Genomic DNA, 24,297 nt, shown 5'->3' on the forward strand with positions numbered 1-24,297 from the left:
TCATTCCTTGCTTAAGGAAAGTGATCTTCTAAGATATTTTGTTTTAAGGCATTGCAACACATATTCGAACAGTTGAACTCCCACTTAAAATGGATAAATTTTTTCTGAATTTGAAAATGATATTTCAGCATCGTTCTGAATTCATATTTTCTAGCAGCACTTTTAGGAAAAAAAAAATTAAAATGCAAAACATGCAATTTCAGTATAATCCATTTAAATTGTCGTTTGATTTCATACAAATGGTTAGGAATTGCATGCTACTATTGTGCGTGACAAAAACAGTTAGGGAGAAAGGCTACTTCAGAAAATTAAACTAGAAAACTGTGGGTTAATCCAGGAAAATAGAAGAAACTAGTTTAACCTAAAGCTCTAGGAAATGCTTTATTATTGTGTATTCAAATAAAAATGGCATACATACCAGTGGGAATAATAATATTTAGAATGTAAACCGTAAATAATTATACCATAACAGTAAATAGGTATAAATTTAACGATCAGTTTGCTTATTAGAAACGGCACGTTAATAAAGAAGTTCAAATAGTTAGCATCTTTAAGATCTTAACATTCGTGTTCTTCTTTTATCATGTGTCTCTAAGTATAATGTGCAAAAAATAATCTGTAAAGTATCATTGTTTTGCCTTCCATTGACTAAGAAATTTTAAATAATAAGAAATAGAACTTATAAACGAGGGTTTTAAGAAACAATAATTTAAAAATACACCCTACTATTGAGAATAAATAGTTCTTTTTACTATATTATAATTTAAAAATACTATTAAAAGTTACGATTATTTTTTTATTGTTATTTCTTAGGAATTATTTCATGTATTTATTTTAAGTTTCAGATTCATGTCATTTGAAATCGCGATGTTTAAAAGGATTTAAGCATATCTATATGTTATTAAAAATTTTCGCCACTAAAATTATAATAATTAAATGTAACTAACTATATATAAAAAAAATATTGCGTGAAATGATTTTTGGGCAAACGAGTTTATCAGTGATTAAAATTATTTTGCATTTACTACTTGTTATTGTTGTTTACTATTCGTTATATACGTGCCTGAGAGGCATTGATTTGTAAAGGGAATGTGGAGAACTTTGTGACGCCGACAGATTTAACTTGCACCAGTCACCATTTAATGCATGGGGATTGTTCGGCAGTCGGGATACGAACTAACGTTCTCATGAACACGAGTCCAACATGCTACCAGCCTGACTATCCCAGCCCTTAATTTCTATTTGTTTTAACTGGGATCAGATTTTAACTACTTGAATTTTTTTTAGATATTCTAGGGTTAAGATGCTTAAATTAAAAAGAAAAAAAAAAAGATTTAAATTAAAAGACAAGAATTAAACATAAAAGACAAGATTATTTAGAGATCATGTCTTATTTTATAAATTAATAAATAATGCTTATTAACACCGAGAAAAAAAAGTATGATTCAAATTACCAGAATATGGTAATATATACCGTGTTCCCGACTCTATGGGGGCTCGATAATTTTTACCGAAGCGCTTTGGTAATGATTTGGAGAAAATTAAATAAATTATGGTTTTATGACTTATGATGAAATTTTTTAAACGGTAAAATTTGGTAAAATTTTGGTAAAATTTGGACATTTAATCATGACACCTTAGAGAATGTCATAAAAAGCATTTTTTCGACTAAATTTACCTATCTGGTTTGTATTTTTTACTATAGATAATTAACTACAGTAATAGTCACAAGATAGTAATAGTAGTAGTATAATTAACTACAACCATAGTAACAAGAATTACAATTTTAAAAACCAGAATTTCCGGTAAGTCGTTATTTTATTAACGGAAAAATTACTATATTAATGGTATTAATACCTTATATTTAGAATTTTTTTACTAGAAATAACATTACTATACAATACGGTAATTTTGCCAGACTTTTTTCTCCGTGTAATTAGTATATCTTAAGTGGTTTCTTCAATTATTGATATTTGCATTTTAGTAAATGAAATTCCGATCTCTAACATTGAAAGTTAATCAGAGGGATTCTTTTTTTACCCTCACTGCAAGTATTGAAATTAATATGCATACGTAAATTAAATTATTTTAATTTTTTAACAGCATTATCGTGCCGGATGCTAATAGTCAAATTCAATACATTGCCGTTGAACTAAATCAAGAAAAATGCTGAGATATAATCGAAGAAAATCATTCTCCTGTGTTAGGTAGCATTTTAAAAATTAACTTACATGTCCACATTTATAATTTATAACTTCAGAAACAAAATAAAATATTAAGCATCTTTTAAAGAAACGAAGGGATCCGAAATTTGACAAGTTATCGATAGATATTGCCGCCAAAAATAAAGCCAACCAAGTGTTATTAATATTAAATTATAAATAGCCTGGCTACAACCTAGTCATTAGTAAAACCAATAAAATTTAATCTAACCCTGTAACTGAAACATTTTTGTAGTTGGAGAAATAAAGCAGCTTAAAGGAAAATTAAGTCATTAATAGATTTTGATATTCAAATAGTAGCAAAACTGAATAAATGAGTTTAACATTTGTATTGAATAAAAAGTTAGCCGTTACATTGTCTGTTAAGAAAAGATTTATAAATTCCCTTTTTATAAAATATGATAAAATTAAATATTTGTTTTAACTTAATTACAACAGGATTAAGAATGATTAAAAAAAATTATATTTACGAAATTAAAGAAATTTATAAAGCTAGGAAATATGCACTGCCTATAATGGCATTAACATAGATAAGCATTTCTGTAGAATAAGCATTCAAACATAAGGCATTTTTTTTTTAATAAAGTTAAAAAGGATGTCTAAAGTTGTTGTATTTTATGAAGTAACCGATTCTTGTCTTGACAGTAGTTCACGAACTATTTATTAGAAAACAAACAGCTATAAATATCGGTAGAGACGAAACGATATTTCTAAGAGCAGCTGAATGAATAGTCATGCATTTTATTACAGTGCAATGTCCGAAAAAACCTTAAAAACAAGCATTTACGTTTTTACAGTTGAAGTTTTATTTTAATGTGATATCAATAAACAGAAGAATAAAGCCGTTAAACAGTTCTGATGATTTTAACACTAATATTACGATTCGGAAATATATTTTAAAGAAAAGCATAAACAATTATAGTTGTTAACAGTATTAATGAAGTATTACGTGGTTATTTACTTAGAGTGAATAAAACTGTATACATTTTTTTAAGAAAAATTTACAGTACTTTTTAAAATTTTTTTATATAAATTCGCGTATCCCGTTTCACATTTTAAATAATTAAAAAATGGATAGTCAAATTTTATTTTTGAAAAATTTATTAGAATTACATTAATGCAAAGGCTTAATAATTATAGAAAATAAAAAATATTTTTTTATCAGAGATTATTTATTTTGTTCTCTAATAAGGCGTAAACGACATTGTTTTTTAAGTAGAATTATCCAATTTTTTTCAAATTATTTAATTATTACAAAATTTGGCTCGATATTTTTAGGCGCAATATTGATTCTTTCATCAAAATCAACGAAGAATGATTTAGAATAACTTATAGAAAAACAAAGAAAAGATGGAATAAATACAACAGACAACAACATCATAAAGACGAATAAAAATAGTTGATATCAGATATTCAGCTGTTTCGGCACAATGCACAAGTACAAGCTTGTACATCGTACCGAAATAGCCTAAGTCTCAGAAATTTTCATTCTTACTCCTTACGTTATCTGAATTATTTTTCTTAGACGTTGTTGCATTTAGAATTGACAATAATTTAATTCAGGAAAACAATAATAAATTTTCTAAATGAAATGATAAATCAAAAATTGTTTGGAAATTTTAATTTAAATTTGTATGATCAGAACTAAAGCTAAAAATTTAACATAATATGAATAATAAGAATGACTTCAAGGTCATTCGTTAGCCTAAAAAATAATTGACCCTCAATTTTAATTTTAACTCTGCTTTTTAATTAAGTATATCAATCAAAATTTATGATATATCGAAATATATTTTTTATTTCTAGTTCAGTATGCGTACTGTGAAAAAAAATGTTAGCCTAAATAATTTTTGTCCTAGTGATCGGAATTTCACGTACGATTTGTCAATTATAAAATGCCTCAAAGGATTGACCTCGAATAATTTAATTATGATCGAAACTATTTTGAACTGTAAGGTACACATACATCTTTATATTATTTTAATTTATGTAATTTAAATCCCAAAATACAAAATCTAATTGTTCAATTTTGAAAAATGTTGTACTTAAAAATGCTGTTTTTAAAATTTTTATTTCACCAGAACTATTCAATAATTTTTTTTGAATTTTTTAACTTAATAAATAGTTCACAAAATAATTAGCACATTTCAAGTCATCTTTATGAATAATTTGAACTGGCATTCCGTTCGTGAAAATCCAGTTATAAGAGTAAAAGGTATTCTGACTAATATCCTTTTTTTTCTGGAGCTCAGTGCTGTAAACAGATTAAGAGTATCAAAGTATTGTAAGCATTTAAAGTGTATCTCAGTTAAGGGCATTAGTTTTATTTTTAACAAAATATTTAAGAAAAAATTACTGTAAATGTGGAAACATTGGTAAACAAAGATTAAAAAGGTTTCTGTTTGAATTTATGCTTTCTATTCTTTATTTTAATCACTACCATGATAAACTCTAATATTTTCAAATGAAACATTTGTAAGCACTGCAATTTCCTCATAAACTTCATTTCACCAAAATAATAAACGGGAATTATCATACATCTAAGGGCAATTCTGAAATATTCATGGTTCTGTCGAACGCAGGTAGACTTCAAATAATCACATTTATCAAGCGCCAAGGAATAATCCCCCAAATGAAGGTGAAAGCACGTGCTTAGGAGTTGACGTCTGTTTTCACTTTCCAAGTTCATATCCTCAAATCACAGGTTACATTAAATATCCTGGAAGACCTTAATCTTCCATAAATCTGAACTAAGAAAGTAAAAGAACCGGTTGTTACTTATAAAAAAATTTAAAAAAAATAAGACAAGAAAAAAAACTAGTTTTACTCTTCAATTTACAACAGTTCATTGTAAGGAATAATTTTATTTATTTATTTCCATCTTGAAGTTTCGTCAACAGTACGTCCTAGCCAGCAAGCAGTTGGCAATCTGACGAGATAGCGTGCGTTTGTGTTGGTCCCTTAAGGGCCAGCTACAATGTATCTTTCAGAGTCCATTTGGTAGTGAAGATCACAGGCGATGAATTGATGGCTTACGATCATAGAGGCATTGGCTTCAGGTTGCAACAGTAGTACATTTATTCGCTTATTTTCAAAAACATTATTTTGATAACAAATGAAAAAAAAAACAAAAAAAAAAGAAACATGGTCATTGATTTTAATGCAGAACTAAAAGAGTGATTTTTTGTTGGCAAAATTTTTTCAAATTGACTGTTTGAATATTTTTTTTATTAAAAAAATCGATGTCGCAATTGCTGTATCAGATTTATTCAGAGGGATGAATTTTAAATTTTATTGGATTCTGATTCACGTAGCGACGGTATTAAATTACTATCTGAAATATTTCAATTTGTATCTTTAAGTGTATCTTTTGTTTATAATATAAGTTTTACCTTAGTCCTAACGTTTTATTAATTTTAGGTGGAAATGAGTTGTACAACGATGAATTGTTAATAAATGAAATCCACTTGTGTAAAAAATAAAACTTAATAAAATGGATGGTGTCAGTTTTTTAAGATTAACGTTACTTTTTGTCACTTTTATGGCATATTCCAAAGCACTGCAGTTTTTACCTTACTATAATATTATTTTTTTATAATATCTAAGAATCCATACACATAAATATATAAAAGGCTGACGTAACCCCAGAAAAAAAGGGATTGTGACAGCGGCCTTAAAATAGTTGCAGTAAAATAATAATTGTCATTTTTCTGGCATATTCCAAAGCACTGCAGTTTTTACCTTACTACTATAATATTATTTTTCTATAATATCTAAGAATCCATACGCATAAATATATAACGTCTAACGTAGCACCAGAAAAAGGGGTGGTGGCAGGGGCCTTAAAATAGTTGCATTAAAATAATGAATCTCAGTTATAAATATATCAGTATTATTTATAATTGAGACACACTTTCGAGACCTAGAGGCAATTCTTTATTCAAGAAAACAAAGAAGAGTTACGTACTTTTTACATATAAGTTTAGTATATTTTTTCTTACAAAGGCGAAATAACAATGTTAATTTTAAGATTTTAGTTATTGTATCGATTATATTTTATTCAATAATCTACAATGTAAAAAGAATTTGCTGAGAGTTTTGCTGTAAAAAATTTTCAAGGTGCTTATACTTTTTATCGAAAAATCCATTTTTACCGGAGCATGCTGCCGAACAAAAAATCTGATATACTATAACTTTTACAGTAATAATTACCGTAAAATCACTGAATTACACTAAATAAATATTGCTTTTAAAATTCACTTTTAATATCGTATGTTTTACAAAATGTATGGAAATAAGAACTATATTTTTGAATGAACAGAAAAATTAACAAAAGAAAGAAGAAAAAAAGGTTTAAATATCGTATATTTAGGTTTTGTAACCAGAATTGTGTGTGTTTTTCTTATTTCATTATTTTTTTTTACCAGAAAGGTTTTTACCATACAATACGGTAGTTTTATCAGAATTTTTTTTCTCCGAGTAGGATGTAATGTTTAGAAACCTTGATATCTATGTTTAGTACCTTTCTTCATATATACATTTGAAATCCTTAGAAATATATGTATTTAATCAATACATATATGTATTTAGAATCTTTATCTGGAATGAAGCAAAAAAGTATATACATTTGGGATAGCAAATTAATATTTAAGCAAGGATGAAGCAAAATCGCTATCGAAATTCAGTGAATATGTATTGAAGAAAGCGGAGTAAAAAATGTCAAAACCAGTTGTACTGCTTTAACAAACTTGGCAGTATTTTTAATAGTCGGCTTTTCAATTTCTTTTTGTTTCCTACGGCACTTAAACATCTTTTGATTTTGATGCTTTCGGACTTGCTTTTCTCAGTAGTTTTTATTGATTGCGATAAATTCGTCAATGCAAATTCTGCAAGTGCAAATAATTTCAAGTCTTTCTTTCTTTATTTTTTTTTAGGTGACAGCTATTTAAGAAAACATAGAAGAAAACATAAAAATAAATAAATAAAATATCTCAATTTACTTTCACCGGTGAAATTCAAAAGTACTGTTTTATATTTAATTGATTAATACATTTTTATTTAATTTATTATTTCAAAAATTGAACAGCAATTTTAAAATATTTTTCGATTCTGTTATTTGCATCTAAAATTTTAATTGAGATTTCATTTTAAATTCAACTAACTGTACTTAAAGTTTAAGTAATTCTTTATTATAAGAGACCAAATATAATAATTGGCATTGTTTTTTTCTTCTTTGAATACTGATAATAATGTCCAAAACGATTTAAATTCGCGAATCATACCACCTGCTAAACCTCATAAATAACCTGACTACAAGAAATTTCAAAGATTTGAGAAAAAGAAAAAAAATTATAGCAGATTCTGAAAGACGAAATGAGAAAGTAACTTATTATTACTTATAGATTTGGTATTATTTTCACTGAATAGAATAAAAATAAAACATATAATTTCAGAGAGAAAAAAATAAATTGTGAATATTTAAGTTATTTTCAAGAGTATGAAAATATTAATCAATAAAAAGTGGCGTTTAAGAATAGAAACTCCAGATTTCTTAGTAGAGAGTTGCAGTCACCAAGATGGCGGCGTGTCGCTACTTAATCTTTTTATGCAGGGCTTTAGATCCATCTAAAGCAGTGTTTCTTAACCTTTTTGATATAATGGACCCCTTTTAAAATTTTTTTAAGAAGTCACGGACCACCCCCCTGTGAAAAAAAAATAATTGCAAAAAACATCAATTATTAGAAAACATTTAATTTTATTATTTTAGTAGTATACAAAATTTTTAAAATTACAATTTTTAATGTGAAGGTTGCTGCTGCTTTTCCTTAATTAATAAATTTAATTGAGGGATGGTTTTCGACAAAGCAACGTGTATATCATGTTCAACATTCAATCGATTTCGATGTTATATTTTTATTGTCACAAGTGTGAAAAATTCCGCTTCGCAAAGATACACTGTAGCAAACGGAATTATAGCTGCCATAGTTCGATTTACAAGCAATGGGTAGGCTTCCAAACGTTTTAAAAATTAGGAGTAGTCAGCGGACCCCTAAAATATAACTCATGGACCCCTTAGGGGTTCATGAACCACAGGTTAAGAAACCCTGATCTAAAGGATGTGTGCCATTTTTATTCTCTTTATTAAAATTTAACTTATAACTATATTTTAAAATAATTCTTTTTCTTTTTTTTTTAAATTTATAATTTCGCTATAATTTATCGTTTTGCGCCAATCCATGGGTACCTTCGAACATAAGATGGTTATTTGTCTGATATTCATGAGTCGCATGAATTCCACAATCTTAGATACAAAACAATACAATGTAAATTCCTATGCAAAGCAATTATTTTGTTTTTCTGAATGATGTCTTAAGGTTAAAGCATAATATTAACAAGGAAAAGCAATTACTCTAGTTCCAAGGAAGTGGGACGTGCGAAATAGGAGTTAAAGGTGCGAACATAATCACGACTTAAGACAATCAAGAACGACTTGGACATACTTGTTTGTTTTCATTGACCTTTCCCACTATTCCCTAAATTATCTCTATCAACAGTGCAATTTAATTCACTTAATTTAGAAGTTCGTTTTTTTTTGTTGGTCTAGTTAATTTATCGTACTGATTTAAAAATAAATAAATAAAACAACCATCGATTTTTTTAATGCTTAATTTGCCAAGCTTAAATAAAATAAAAAAATTAAGGTCTTCAGATGTAAATAAATGATTGTGTGTGAAGTTCGTATTGCTAAGTTTTTTATGACATGACATTAAAGAAGACATTAAGCAGATGGAAACATTCCATTTTTTTTCAAGTTGTTATTCTGATTTTGATTTACTAGAAGAATTCCAGGAAAAAAAGAAAGTAATAAAATCAACTCAATCACTATTATTATAAGTACTGAGTGGAAGCATATTTAAGTATGTAAAATGAATGGAACTAATAATTTTCTTTGAGAAACTACCGTTTTTTTTTCCATTGCAATAAATGGTTATGTAAGTATGATCTGTGTACTGATTTAAGCTACCTATGTCTTCATATACGAAGAAAAAAAAAGTAACAATCGTTTTATTATCTTTTCGTTTTTGCTAGTAGCATCTCAGGTTGTATATATTTTGTAATATCTTTGTTTCAAAACAATGTAATTGAGAAATAAAACTTAGCAGGAGTTTTAAAAAATATCAGGAATTAATGTTCGGTGAAACTTTTTTTTAATTATTTTTTTTGTAAAAGTTGTTTTTTCTTCTCTTCTTAAATCGTTGGAGCAGGCTTTTAAAAAAAACAGGTAATTATTTTTGAGGAAAAAAAAAGAAGCCCAATAGAGTTTGAAATATTTTGAAAATGAATTGAAATGAAGTAAAAACTTTTCATTTTACTTTTTAAAAAATTTGTTATAATTCTTATTTGTTACTATAAATAAGAAAAAAAAATCCGGAATTTATGAAAATTAATAATAAAGTAGCTGTTTTCGATCATAGTCATTTACAAATTTTCTGATTAATCTGGCTTTGAGACCATGTCGCTCAATTAATTATATGCTAGCTATTATTTTGAAAAAGTAGAAATATTTTGAAAAATAATTTACAAATAGTAGATAAAATATATAGTTTATTGCGAAAGTTTTATTTAGAATATCATAAAAGATAAAAAAATATAAAAGGGGAAATTGAAAAAGATAAGGGCAAAAAGATGGATTTATATTCTTCATATTGGGCAAGGAGAGCCGGCCAAGGGCAGTGTGTTAGGGAACTGCCCTGGCATCAGAGATGTTCTGGGTTCGAATCCCGGGCAAGGCATGGATGTTCTTTCCTTCTCTGTACTATCTGTCCTTACTGTGGGAGCAACGTTGGCCCACCTAATATGGTGCCCCTGAAAGAGTGGCCAACAAATCTGCCCTGTGTGACGAAAGGTCATTCTAAAGGTGGGCATTAGAAAAAAAAATATTGGGCAAAGTGGGTAGGATTTTATACCCAGAGAAAAAGTAAGACATTTTAGATGTCCATTGGCAAGGCGTGAAAGGCAAGTATTGGTTTTTCTGTCGCATGGTAGAATCAACGACTGTCCCGACTTACTAGCCCTATACCAATCATGAGTGGGAGGCACCGGCCAAATCCTCCTATTTAAGTTTTTCATCTGAGAAAAAAGTTCTAGGTAGGTAAGTTCATCTGATGCAGAGGGTGGCAGGTTGCAACCGTCCTTTGCTAGACAGTCTGCTTTCTCGTTACCAAATAGATCCACATGGGATGGGATCCACTGGAAATGAATACATGTTCAAGTGAGACGTACTTCCACTTGTGAAGGATAGATATACTTTTCTTATCACCTATATAAATTCAATTATTCAGATGTTCCATTGAAATTAACTAAGAATTCTTGTTTTGAGTGTCAGAAAGATTAAAAATATAATTTCTTGGAAATAAATAATTATTAATTCTAATTCAGGTATTATTTTAATTACATTTGAAAACAAATTGCATGATTTGAACATTTTTGCTGCGACTTAAAATCATCGATCACCTAGAGAAGATTAATTTTCATATGAAAAACGTGAGTTTCCAGTACGAAAAGGATTTTTTAAAAATAAAATTGTGAATATCTTTATTAAAACAAAGTTACTATGACAACAGTACAGACAACTGATAAACAAAAACCTCGCGTGTTAAAAAAACTAAAAAAACTGATTTAATGGCATGGTGCCATTCACAAACATCTTGAGTTCTCTATTCTTATTTTTAAAATGACGTTCATTGATTGGTTCTAGAAAGTTCTTTTAACTAACGAAAATATATCGTACAAAAATAAATCTTAACTATTCTAAAAATTCATCAGTGATTTTAGACTACTTATGTGTCTATAATGTAAGCCTTATGATTCTGAATGTCGAAAGTTGTTTAAAATAACAATTTCTTGCCGTTCTAAGTGAATTAGATCGTATTTGGCAACTTATGAAAAAAGTCTGGTTTGAATATCTTAAAAATTTAAAAAGTTTCAAGCAATTTTCAAAGTAATTTTTGTACTTTTTAAAAAAAACGTAGAAGAATTAGGGTTTTTCACAAATTTCATTTTATAGTCTCGGGTGTATATTGGCGCCATTTTTAATAAACCTAGTTTCATTATACAAAATGAAACTTGTGTGTAAAACGTTTTTAGCTTTATTTAAAAAAAAAATACAAAAATTGCTCAGAAAATTTCTTGAAACGTTTTAAATTTTTAAGATATTTAAATTGACTTATTCCATTAGTTTCCAAATACGATTTAATACAAAATTAAAAATTATAAATATAAAAAAATAAATAAATAAAATTCAAAATTTTCCACGTATGCTGTGTATAAAAGAACCTTTTTAAATACGTATTTTAAGCATTTTATAACAAAATTTTTTCAAATTTTAAACTAATAATTTTGTGAACAATTTCAAATTGCTCTAAGATTTTTGTTAAATTCTATTAAATATTTTCAAAATTATAGTAAGACAAATAAATTAATTTTTTTTTAAAAAAATGTCCTTACATTCATAAATATTTAAGCTAGGTTCACGAAATTTTATGCTATTATTGCAAACGACAACCAAAATAATCGATACAAGTCATAAGACTATTGATTATTTTTCTCCAATAGGATGTTCCAAAATACTTATTTTCTTTCGTAATTTAATGTCGGTCTCTCAAACTTCATTGCTAAGTATGAAAATTCGAATGAACTATACACCTCTAAATCTAAATATTTCTTGATCCTCTAAGTATTTCTTGAAACCTCTAAGTGTCTTTATTGAATCCTCGAAGTATTTCTTGAAACCTCTAAGTGTCTTTATTGAATCCTCGAAGTATTTCTAGAAACCTCTAAGTGTCTTTATTGAATCCTCTAAGTATTTCTTGAAACCTCTAAGTGTCTTTATTGAATCCTCTAAGTATTTCTTGAAACCTCTAAGTGTCTTTATTGAATCCTCTAAGTATTTCTAGAAACCTCTAAGTGTCTTTATTGAATCCTCGAAGTATTTCTTGAAACATCTAAGTGTTTTTATTGAATCTTCTAAGTATTTCGTGAAACCTCTAAGTGTCTTTATTGAATCCTCTAAGTATTTCTTCTAAGTAGGCCCAAGCCGCCACTGAGGATTGAACCATAGTTTTTTACATTGACAGTTCAGTGCTTTAACCACTCAATCATCGCTTTATTGGTTAAATTATATTATAAAAATTCGGTTTTTGAAATGCTTTAAGGATATAAGGTAAAACAAGAGTTCTTTATTTTTTGTATCATATTTTATTAAACTTTTTCTGTCACACGACTGTTTTAGTATTTGGGTGAGAGAGTGCCAGGTTTTTGGTCTCGATTTAATATATTTCATCTATGTAATCTAATACACTTTAATATATTTCATCTATGTCTATCTAATACACTTTCATCTATGCAGGAAAATGGTGAAACGGTGATCCTATGCCATTAATTCCAAAGATTTACTTAATTTTTCTGAACAGAATTAAGTGCAACAAACCTTATTCAGTAGACAACTGTAAGTTTGTCTAAGTCTCATATTGTATAAATATTGATATACAATTCACGTACAAGCAGTCTGCTTTTGTTATAAAATTAAAAATATTCTCGACTATATGACTAAAAGAATTACTTCATAGCAACTGTTATAGTAAATTTTAAATTAAATGAAAAAAGATGTAGTTTTAGTTGTAGTTTATTTACATCGCACTAGAGCAGCACATTGGGCTATTTACGACAGTCTGGGAAACAGGTCCCAGAGGATGATTCGAAGACATGCCGTTACAATTTTGATCCTCTGCAGAGGGGATGGCACTCCCACTTCGGTAGCTCGACGACTTGCGCGCGAAATTTTACTGCGCACTTTACTGTCGAACAGTTTAACGAAGACCGATTCCACACACCCTCGGACCCTTCGCAGACTGATCCAAGTGGTCATACACCAGCACACTGACCAGCCAGTGATGCTTGACTTTGATGCTCTACTGGGAAGCGTGTCTTAACGATCAGTTTACTGCGGGACTTAATAAATAAAAAAAGAAACGAAAGCGTTACAATAACTTGGTCAGTACTGTTCCGTTATCAATAAACAGTTAGTTTAAATAATTGTTTTAAATCGTCTGCCAACTCTTGTGAAAATAATAACTACAACTCAGGCTGGTTGCTAGGTAACCCAAACGACTTTTTCTTGTTATTATTGTTTTTGTTTATCGTTCGTCTGTGTATGTCTGTGAAAATAAAAGAATACAAAAGCTAGCAAGTACTGTATTTGTAACACTTATGGTATCGAAATAAACAAAAAAAATATAGAAAATTATAAATGGTTATTTTTATCGAGCGTGTGATGCAAAACTGTATTAGCAATTCAGTTTCAAAAATGTAATTTCTGCATTGAAAATAAAATATTGCTGTTTTACAATCTGTTTGAATATTCGGTCAGGAAGATGGCTCTTTCAGATGAATGAAATGTTACATCTTTAATATTCTGCAAGAACAACGTGGTTCAAGTTGCTACATCTTCATATTAAATATCGAATTATACATTTTGAAATAAGTTCTAAAGCGCGGACATTTTACGTCGCACATTTCATCTTGTAAACTACTGCTATTTTCAATCCAATATTTCTTTTTTTAAAAAATTAAACTTTAAATTTGTTATTATTTGTAACAGAAATCAAAATTTGATTTTTTTAAAACTTTTAATTAGAAAAAAAACGCAACCTGACATATTTTTATGAAAGTAAACATTAATATGATTTTTTAATACTAAGTATTTAGTAATCTTTTATTGTAAATGTCATATCAAAAAAGTAATATTAAATTAAACCATTGCGAAAACAAACTTAGTTTTGTTTAATTTGTTTAGGACATAATTAAAACAGTTTAATGTATTAGTTTTCTTTCCAAATATAAAAAAAAAATTGTACTGTTTTTTTTCCTTATACATCTGAAGATCCACTAATAAATTATTTAAGCTAACGATTTCACAGCTGAATAATTAAGACAATAACATTCAAAATAAGCGTTGAAAGAAGTAAAAATAGCTCTTTGTCACTATTACTAGTAATTTTCTAGTTTTGTGTTCTTAACATGACATCCAATTAATCAACACCTTTCCAGAATAGTTGGAGGAATTACGAATTTCAACTTTTGACATTTTGAGATAATATACACTCTTTGCATCTTCTAAGATCAAAGCCATCTGCTTAGAGCTCCACCCTTTCTAAATGTCAATATCAAGAGATGCTCAAAGATGAAAATTAAGTATACTTAATAAAGAAATACAATTTTTGCCATTTTGTTCCTCTAATAATAGTAACTAACTCATTAATTATAAATAAAAAGAACTTAGTCTATGAATTATCACAAAGCAGTGAATATTTAATGATTTTGTTATTGTTTTGTAGTCACAAGAAATATGAACTTCTGGTTAATAAATTTTCGAAAATCATTGTTATATATATATCCTTAGTGCTATAATTTTTTTTTTTGTTTGTTCTTATTTTTAGAAAAAGAGAGAAGGCTAAAACAAACAACAATATCTAGAAAATCATTGTGAAATAGGTTAGATTGTTAATTCTTCCAAAATCATTTATGAACAGTTCAAAACTCTTTATTGAACAGTTGAAAGGAGGGCTAATGTAGATTTTCAATTTCCAAAGTATTCTCAGGTATATTGTCATTGTACTCGATTGTAATTTTAAGCATTTTTTAACTTCAAATTTCAACTTTTGACGGTTTAAGATAATATACACACACTATCTGCATCTTTTAAGATCATATCCACTTATTTTAGAACTCCACCCTTTCTAAATGTCAATATTAAGAGATGTGCAAAGCTACTAATTAAGTACACTTAATTAAGAAAAACAATTTTTGCCATCTTGTTCTTGTAAGAGTTCCTGCAAAATCTTATAAATGAATTTTTTATAAATTATAGAATGTTCAGTACAAATTTTGTCATTGCTTTGCAGTAATAAAAAAAATGTAAACTTTTGGTTAATGAATCTTAGAAAATCGTTGTTTCATTTTTAATGCTATGAAGTGGTTTTTGTTGTTTGTTTTAGTAAAAAAGAAGGATAAAAATATCAACGATTTTTAGAAAGTAATTTTTAAATAGTTTAGAAATCATTGTTAAATCTTTTAAAATCGTTGATAAACTGTTTAAAATTCTTTATTAAACAGTTCAAAGAAGTGATAATGCTGATTTCTAATTTTCAAACTTTTTAGTCATATATATATATATATATATATATATATATATATATATATATATATATATATATATATATATATATATATATATATATATATATATATATATATATATATATATATATATATATATATATACGTATATATATATATAAAAATTTCCAAAAATCCTTTTAAATTCACATCCTGTCCTTTAATCTATTTTTGGCTCAAGTATGTATTAATTAAAAGCAAGACATTTTTCCCTTTGCTGTTTGTGGGAATCGCGCGACCTATTTAATAAACCAATTACAATTACTAAGATTTCCCTTATTCCCTAAAATGAAGCATTTTACGGATTTACTTTGCAAGATTTTCCTTAACTTATAATGAGGAGCACAACGTTTTGTGATAACTTTGATATACGCTCTCTGTCTAATAATTAATAGATAAATTTTGTATATATATATATATATATATATATATATATATATATATATATATATATATATATATATATATATATATATATATATATATATATATATATATATATATATATATATATATGTAATAACAGGGCTACAAACCCTGTTATCAGTGTTGTATTTAGCTTGAAATAATTGCAGTCTTAAGCCATCAGACGTTCTAAACAGGTTTATTTAAATGTAGGCTGGTTCACGTCCCCACTCCTGCAAAGGAGGGGGAGTGGGCAAGACTCCAGACAATTCCGGAACAGCTTATTTGGATTACATCATGATGAAAAGGACACGCAAAACTATGCGTACTTAACGTTTTATACCAACATAGATTTGAGGTAAAAAGGCACATTTCTTACATTCCTTGCAACCTTACGCATTAAGGAAAATCATTTCTGCTTCCTTATATGGAATTGAAAAAGGGAACGATTCTAAAAATAACTCTTCCTTTGAAATATAAATCTATTTATATTTCAATGGTATGTTTTCAGCCTTGAATTCCCAAAATAGAATCTCTCTACGCTTATTCTTTAACAAAGACATTTTATGAAAACGAAAGAGTTTTAATTCTTTTATTAATACAAAAGTATTTAATTTTTGTATTACATCCCCCCCAAAAAAAATTTTTGGTGAGCAAAAATAAAAAAAATTTAGAATACTTTACATTTAAAATTTTTAGGTTGGTACGATTGTTCCTTTTTCCCTACTACAAACAACATTTTTTCAATTATGTGAAGAAGAAAAAAACAATTATTTACAATGACAAAAATATGAAAAGCATGATTATGCAATTTATCTACTTAGTAACTAAAGAGAAAGAAAAATTAAACATTTATATAACTAATCTACTAAAATTTTCAAAAATTTTTCACACAAAAATATACAAAATTTTTATGCAAAACGAACTGGACAACAAGTGTCATTTAATCAGAATTTAAGATTCTGTGTGGTTAAATGATTATTTACTTGATGGAATATAACTATTCTACTAAATTTTTCAAAAAAAAAATTTTTCACACAAAAATATACAAATTTTTATGCAAATGAACTAGACAACAAGTGTCATTTAATCAGAATTTAAGATTCTGTGTGGTTAAATGATTATTTACTTGATGAAATATAACTATTCAACTAAAACTTTCAAAAAATTTTTCACACAAAAATTTACGAAACTTTTATGCAAACGAACTGGACAACAAGTGTCATTTAATCAGAATTTAATTTCAACATTTGTGGTTTGTGATATTTTTCTTTGATACATGTACTTTTTCAAAATTTTGTTTACTTAAATTTCTTTTCATCTATTTTGTTTTTGTAATCAGTTTCTTGGTCATTCTTTCTTTTTCCTATTTTTCCTTTTATTTTTTGTTATTGTTACCCTTTACGTATTTTTTCGTCGATATTAACCTGATAATGAACGCATCCATTACCTAGATCTATCTTTGAATCATTTGAACTTTTTGGACATTCTTTCTTTCTATTTTTTGATGTTACTTTTACTGAAACATCCTTAACATTCATTTTTTCGATGCTTATTTTTTTTTGAAACATCATTCTTTTCTTTTTTCGATGTTTACTTTTTTTGAAACATCTTTTTCACCATTTTTAACCTTAACATTTTGAGAATTCTGCTGTTTAATGTGCAAAGATAAGTTGTCACTTTTAGAATTAGCAGAGATGATCAGTCTCTTACCAAATAGAATAACAACTGGCCCGACACAATCAATAAACAAACAAAAATCCCTGCAAGTCTACAACCCTACTAAAGCGATTCACGATGTTTAGAAAGTTATTGCTTGTTAGATTTTCCTTGTTTTTGATTCTACTGTATTTTTCTATATTTTCAAGTTTCATAGATTAGTTGTTTAGCATAAAAAGAAAACGTCCAAAATGTGTTACGTTAAAAGTTTAGTGAAATGTGATTTGTTTTTTATTCGAAGTTGAGAAACAAAAAAATCATCTCAAAATGCAATGCTTTTAAATTTTAACCAACATTTTAGTTACTGATTGAAATAATTATTCCATCGATTTTTAATTTACTAAGAAACATTTTTATAACAATAAAATGCAAAGCAGAATAAATTGAAAAAGTTATGAGAAAATAAAATCACGGCATAAAATATTTACGACTTCACTTCTTTTCTTTCAATCTATACACTTAATTGCCTTCTTTTTGCTGTTCTTAGTTGCAAATTATAATCATTAAAAAGTTTTTCAAATAAATTCTCCGACAAAAATTGAAGCATGCGCTAATTTCTTTTTGAAGAAAAAAGTAAAAGGATTCTTTATTGTTTAGGTTCCGTTTTGAATTCATTTCTTACACATCTGCTTTGAATTCCGATGCAAACGATTTTTTAGACATTTCCAATTTAAAGTGATTATAAGAGAATCTTTTGGTATTTGATTAGCGTTTTCATGTCTTTCATTAATCCAAAATTATGCATTTTTATTTTTGTTGCTAAATAAGCGTTTTTTAGAGCAGCGGTTCCCAATTTTTTTCTGACTATGGAACTGACTGAGCTTCTTTTGGTAGAATCCCGGCTTCATTAATAAAGTACATCAGCAGCTGAGGATATACAAATTAAAGAAAAACTACTAATTTATTATGAAATTATTTATTGTGAAGAACGAGAAATATTTGCATCGTTTTATCAATAATAGTCTTAAATTAGGTTTTATGTCAGTTAAATTCACAGGCTATCAGCGAAACTTAATTTTTTATTTTGGCTATTTTATTTTGAATTGAACATTTCGAAAAGAAATACTGGTGTAATTTTGTATAAGTGCGAATCTTTTCCATAACTTATTAAAAGTATTGTTTTTGAAAAAAAAATTCTTTTTTAAATTTTGCTGTTTCTTTTTCATTTTACTTAAATAATTTTATATAAATAACCGAAATAATCAATAAATAATGAATCATTGTCCGGATAAAAATATAATTACTGGTTTAAAAAATCCTTAAAAAGTTCTAACCCCTGTGATCTTATTTTTTTCCCACTAAATTTCCTCAAGAGAATTTTTTTTTTCTTTCGCAATGAAGCATATTTTAGGCAATATCTTTTTATTCTAATATAATGAAAATAATATTTTAGAAAAGTATTAAAAAAACAAACAAGCAAAACAAATGTCAATTAAATTTAAAATAAATATATTCAAAAAATGTATTAGAATAAAAAAAAATCATAAATTAGTATAAAATAATTATAAGTCCACATAAAACATTACTTTTAGCAATAGCATTTAACAATAGTAGATTTTTAAAAATTAAGTTTTCAAATGGTGAAATTTAAAAACTAAAAGCTTGTCATTGTTGTTCGAATTCGAAACAATCTTTCCTTCCAAAGTATCAGAAAAATGAAAACAAATCATGTTCAGAAGGGCAAACTATTTATTTTAAACAATCAAAAAAATTACAAAGTACTTTTAAAAAATAGTTAATCATCTTAACGAATAATTTCAGTTTGTCCTTGCAGTAGCTAAACAATACCGAGGAATAATGAATAATAGTTTTTACATCATTTGTTTTTCACACATTTCCTGGAATATCAACTTCTCTTTTCATTTGAGCACCGCCAGAGGGCTGAAAAAAACATCCCAACAAAAAGATGTTCCCGTGCTTGCCTGCGCCAGGTACGCGAAACTTGCGAGGGCAACTAGTTTCTTTTATTTATCATTTCGCCAAATTAATTTGGCATGTTGGCGAAAGTTTTGGAGAACACGCTGACGAAGATATTGCCAATATTATGATGATAAAAAGATGAGGATGGGGCTTGGCCATCAAGGAATGGGGAGACCAGGTAGTAAGGATTTATGGATATGATAAGGTTCTACCTGTGAAGTCTCCAACGAAACCTGCTGTTCCGAAAGTTTCCCAACTTTAAAAATAAATAATTTTTTTTCTAAAGTTATAGTTAATTATTTCTTAAACAAAGTACTCGTTTTAATATTGACTTCTTTTTGCATGATATTATATTATTAATTTTATAAATTTACTCAAATGGATGAATTTTTAAACAACGACTTACAATTAATCAATCAAAGGAAAAAACACTGAAAGAATGGAATACACAAAAATAAATATTGAAAATTTTGTAACTAACGTCTCTTTTACGCAATTCTTAGCTTACGTTTCTTTTTTTCTTTGATGAAATTTTATGATTCATATTTAATTAAAATTATTATCAAAGTAGTATAAGATTGTTAATTTGTGTATTAACTATGCAGCACCTATTGATTTTAAGATATCAAATTAATTCATCTCAAATATAGTGCAACTAAAATCTATTTTAAAATATTTCATTCATTGAAAGTGTTTGAAAAAATTAAAAGGTTTTTAAAATTGCACTTTTTTAATTGGAATTTCATTAAGAAAGGAAAACAACTGTAAATGTTTTGATAAATTCTTGATTAAGTATTTTTGAGTAAGTATATTTGAGAGTATTTTTTCAGGGAAAATAGTTTAAATATTTGATTTACATTCTTTAAAAATAGTTTAAAATCTAATATTTTTAAATGAATGAATATAATAAAAATAATGCACTGTTTAACTAATAGTAGGATTAAAAGAATCTAACAGAAGCAAAGTATATATAAACAATTTCCTTGCATTTGTATGTGATTAATTGTTAAAATTCATCAATTATGTTTTTTTTATCTGAATAAAAAAGGCAGCCTATAATTCAGATAAATAAAATTAAATTGCAGAGTAGTTAAAAGAAAATAAACAGGAATAGGGTTGAAATAATTAAAAAAGTACTAAATTTAAAAAATTGTAAACTGTAGTTTTATTATTCATTATAATGTACTTTTATGATTCCTCTTTTAATTTTTCAGAAGAAGAATTGAGGAAGCTCGAATTATTTTTGAATAAAAATGAATTTTTTTTCATGAAAAAAGATGCTTATAAAATAATCTGCGATTGATTTTTATAAGCATTTATTTTTACTTTTTAAAAAAATAAATCAAATGATAAATAATTACTCAATGAGAGCTTAAAACATCTAATTACAGGAAGAAACTTTAGAATTTTTATTTTCAAACTTTTGATTTCATTTATATAATCCTTAAAGAGAATGCAAAAGATTATTATGATTTTGAATTTGAGAATTCTTTATTCAAACTGTAGCATGGCTCGGTGGTCTAGGGGTATGATTCTCGCTTAGGGTGCGAGAGGTCCCGGGTTCAAATCCCGGCCGAGCCCATGGTAAACCTTTTCCAACTTTTTATATTCTTTTTTTCTACAATAACTCGTAGCGAAACTTATGCATCTTTTGAAAGAAATTTTGTTTTTTCATGAAAAAAAATTCATTTTTATTCAAAAATAATTCGAGCTTCTTCAATTCCTGTTCTGAAATATTAAAAGAGGAATCATAAAAGTACATTATAATGAATTATAAAACAATAGTTTACAATTTTTAAAATTTAGTACTTTTTTAATCATTAAATCTATTCAAAATTCTTATTTAAAAAACAATAAAAATAAAAGTAATTTTACTTTCATGCATGAATTGGGTTCAAATTAATTTAAGCTTAAGTTGAGAAAATCGATACAAAAAAGATAAAAACATGTTAAGGTTTTTTCAATGTCTTATGCATTAGTGCAATCAAACAGTGCCTAAGTTCAAAAATGAGAAAATGAAAGAAAAAATGGAATTTAATTGAAAAAAAAAAAAAAAAATCAGTACTTTGTTTACCGGAAAATTTAATGTAATTCATTTTTACGAATGTACCATATTAATTTATTATTTCGAACTATAAAAAGCGAACTGCACATAAATGTAAAATTTTTCAGGAGTTACAATTGAATAATTCTTTGAAATGCTTTCTAAATTTTGCACAATTAATTATCGTAATTTCTCAATAAAATAAGTTTTTTTTCAGAAATTTTTTTATAAAAAACTGCCATCAGAATTGATTATTATAGTGCTGCCATCTATGAAAAGGATTTAAATATATTCTATTTTCATGCATTTTTACAGTTCAAATTTCAAATTATGCAAAACTATAACTATAATTAGGCAAAATTGATAACTGTAATTGGGTAGGAAATGAGTTTCAGAATTTTTAAAAATTTTCTAAATTCTGAATTATAAAATGGCACTAAAGTGCCCAAAACGGAAGCTTGAAGCAAATTATTGAGTGATTAAAAATTTAACAAAGTAATAGTGCTGCCATCTATAAGTGACGGTTTTAAATATCAATGTATGTTGCACAATGCGAAAGTAAAAAAAAAAAAAAGAAAAAAAGAAATCTGAACTAATCAGAATTACTTTTGATCTAATGATCGGATCTTCACGTTCTAGGACTCAATTAGCGGAGCCTATCTTTCAAGCTACGAAATCAGACACAAAAACGTACTTTCCTGAATAAACATTTTTTTAAAATTTTGTAGCTTAAAGAGAGTAAATATTTTGGATATATTTTGCAAACCGTTTGTTTCTATCAATCTATTTTTCTTTAATTAGTTTTTGTTTCAAATTAATTAATTTTCATTGTTTGAACATTCGGTATCTATCTATCTATCGAATATTTCATTACATTCTTGTATATTCGGACCCTCACCGGTGTATGTCGACAATCACAGATATGCTCTGGTAAATGTCCCAAATATTTATTACATTCGATTTGATATGAATTTATTCGAGGATATAATTACATTTATTCGATACTTTAACCCTACACTGATGTTTTTTTAAGGTTAAGTGCCACTGCCCGGTATACCCTACACTGATGTTTTTTTAAGGTTAAGTGCCACTGCCCGGTATACATTTGTCCGGTATACCCTACACTGATGTTTTTTTAAGGTCAAGTGCCATTGCCCGGTATATATTTCCCCGATACTCCAAACACTGATGTTTCTTCTAATCCATCGTCAGTAAGTATTAAAATATAGAATGAATATAAATATATCAAATAAATATAATAATATTAACGAATAAATTAACATAAAATTGGATGTAACAAATATTTCGGACATTCACCAAAGCGACTATGTGATTGTTGACATTCACCGGTGAGAGTCAGAAATAAGGGTATTTAGCAAATATTTCGGACATACACCAAGCGACTACGTGAATGTTGATATTCTCCAGATTTCGGTGTGTGTATATATATATATATATATATATATATATATATATATATATATATATATATATATATAGGAAATAAAATAATAAATTAAGTTTCATTGAAAGATTTGATAGCTTGAAATTTGTGTAGGAAAGGAAAAAAAAAGTAGAAAATATCTTGGTGAATTCCACGCAGTATGGTTTTCAGGAAAACGCTATATTGAACGCTATATAAACGCTATAACTACAAAGTTTTCTGAAAATGTAAAACACCAAAATTGGGTTTTTGTGAAAATATGAGTGTTGTCTTGTCTATACAGTTTTCACTTATTAAAATCAAGACTAAGAAGGTACTTTAATTGATATTGGTTATTAATTTAAGAAAAATGCATATCTTTAAAAAATATTCTATTAAAAAAAATAACAACGAGTAAATGAATAAGTGTTTTTTAAACGGAAGTAAGTTTTTTTTAATGCTAATTTTTTTAAAACTACTCTTGAAGTTATAACGGGTAGACAAAGGGGAAAAATTCGTTTTAGGCATAATCGAAACATCGTAACAATGATAATAAAATTAAATCGATTTTTTTTTGTTGACACAATTTTCATGCGCAGCACGCACATTCGCTGAACTTATTGTTCATGCAAAGTGAAAGGAAAGATACCTTAATAAATAATTTTCTAATGGCGAAAAGTATTGAACTCTAAAGATTTCAAAAGGTTGTGTTCAAAACAATTGGATGGTCATATGAACGAGGTATAATATCTGCGAAAATAGTAAATAATAGGTAAAATATCAATTTAATTCTTGTAAGTTTATGCTTGAAATAAATGAAATCAATATTGTGCGATGACTGTTTGATAATCTTTCACACAAAATGCAAAATATCTTAAAATTGGAGTTTAATTTTTTTTGCAATTAAAATTTACTCGCTTATCTAAAGCGGATTTTGGTTACGTAATAGAGGCTGGCAAAAACTGTTATTGATAAATATCTGTGGTAGCTGTTATTTACTGACATCAATCGAATTTTATATGCACTATTTCATTTACTGACAGTGAAAAGTCAAGATAATAGAATCAGCATAATAACATAATAGCGCTCATCATTTATTAATGCAAGTTAGTTATCGATATTAGTTGAATTTCGTTGATATCATTTGTAGAGTAAATAGAAAAAGTATAGGATAAGAGAATATCTACTGACCAACATCTATTAGTTGTTGACGTTAGTTGAATTTCGTTGATATCATTTGTAGTGTAAATAGAAAAAGTATAGACTAAAAGAATATTTACTGATCACCATCTATAAGTTGTTGATATTAGTTGAATTTCGTTGATATC

General features: G+C 27.1%; 1 protein-coding gene and 1 non-coding gene across 2 annotated transcripts in view; both read left to right on the top strand.

The window, feature by feature from the left end:
• LOC147813957 (uncharacterized) overlaps positions 1 to 24,297 on the top strand; it is a 67,082-nt gene that overhangs the window by 21,304 nt on the left and 21,481 nt on the right. The window lies entirely within an intron of this gene.
• Positions 21,012 to 21,083, top strand: TRNAP-AGG (transfer RNA proline (anticodon AGG)). Its single transcript has one exon. It is a non-coding gene; the product is annotated as a tRNA-Pro (tRNA).

The sequence above is a fragment of the Parasteatoda tepidariorum genome, chromosome 3, assembly GCF_982258835.1.
Source record: "Parasteatoda tepidariorum strain Cologne lab strain chromosome 3, Ptep-v5.0, whole genome shotgun sequence".
Classification (NCBI taxonomy): Eukaryota; Metazoa; Arthropoda; class Arachnida; order Araneae; family Theridiidae; genus Parasteatoda; species Parasteatoda tepidariorum.